Here is a 1,447-nt window from a genome sequence, read left to right as displayed (position 1 = left end):
TTCAGAGGTCCTTTCCCAAGAAATAATGACCGCTAGAACTTTGGGAAATCCCATTCAAGTTAATGGAGCGTTCTACTTGCCTTGTGAAGAGCCGTGTAATAAGTAAGGGATAATGTATAGAACGCCGGTCATTATGGAGAAAATAAGTCCCGACAGGGCGAACCGGACCCCGACACGCCAGCGGAGGGGTCTTGTTTCGCCCTGAAGGGGCTTATTTTCCCATAATGACCGGCGTTCTATACATTATCCCGCTTATTATACGGCTACTTGCCAAAACGAAAAAATAAACTCCATGATATGTCTCTTTACACTTATTTGTTACCGTTTCGTCGTGGCTTTTGCTGAGAAACAAATAGTTCGCAACACGCTGAACTTGAATCAAACATTCTTTAGAACACAGCTGATCAACCGTCTGCTTTCACTTTTGAATGAAGTTCCAAGCGCAAACTCCGTTGCCACTGACAGCGGTCATTCTTGTTTTCAGAGGTCCTTTCCCAAGAAATAATGACCGCTAGAACTTTCGGAAATCCCATTCAAGTCAATGGAGCATTCTACTTGCATTGTGAAGAGCCGTATAATAAAGTTGTTTTAATTTTGAATGTTAAACTAACTTTACTGTGATCCAGAAATCTCAAAGAGTTACTCATTTATTTCAATGTTAGCATTTGCAGTATGTGTGCATGTTGTGAGTGTACTTGGTGGTGTGTGTGTATGTGTGAGTGTGTACTTAGCTGTGAATACCTACCTATCAACACGTCTGCTAAATAAACACATACACTTTACTGCAGGTCTGCATGACCTATGAGTTCTTGAGTCGTATCAGTATATTGTACATGTGGCACATAGGGCTTTCCATATTGTAAACATGTGGCACATACTGTAGGGCATTCCACATGATTTAATATTTAGTAAACATGTGGCACATACTGTAGGGCATTCCATATCATTTAATATTTAGTAAACATGTGGCACATAGGGCATTCCATATCATTTAATATTTAGTAAACATGTGGCACATACTGTAGGGCATTCCATATCATTTAATATTTAGTAAACATGCGGCACATAGGGCATTCCATATCATTTAATATTTAGTAAACATGTGGCACACATGTGTTGTGCCATATTTATTGGTTATATTGTATGTTTACAGATGCATGTTTACAAATCCTGGGGTGGTTTTACTGTAACAACAGTCCTGTAATTTTTGACATGCCAAGAAACGTTATAAAGTGGTATAGGCCTATAGCCTACAGTGCGCCAAATAGCTTCACACACACACACACACACACACACACACGCTAGCCTTACAGACAGAGTCAGCTACTCAGAAACATACATTCAGTTTAATACAGACCAACACACAGTCCTATTCGACTACATGCTTCATTCACTGTGTGTGTAACTCCTCCCCCAGGTGTGGTCTCTGCCCTGAAGGCAGCCACTC

Source organism: Alosa pseudoharengus, unplaced genomic scaffold (assembly GCF_046254945.1).
Source record: "Alosa pseudoharengus isolate Yale_2024_CS ecotype anadromous, Long Island Sound unplaced genomic scaffold, YU_APseudo_1.1 YU_APseudo_1.1_scf_21, whole genome shotgun sequence".
NCBI lineage: Eukaryota > Metazoa > Chordata > Actinopteri > Clupeiformes > Clupeidae > Alosa > Alosa pseudoharengus.
The sequence above is the reverse complement of the archived record's forward strand: the minus strand, read 5'-3'. Positions refer to the sequence as shown.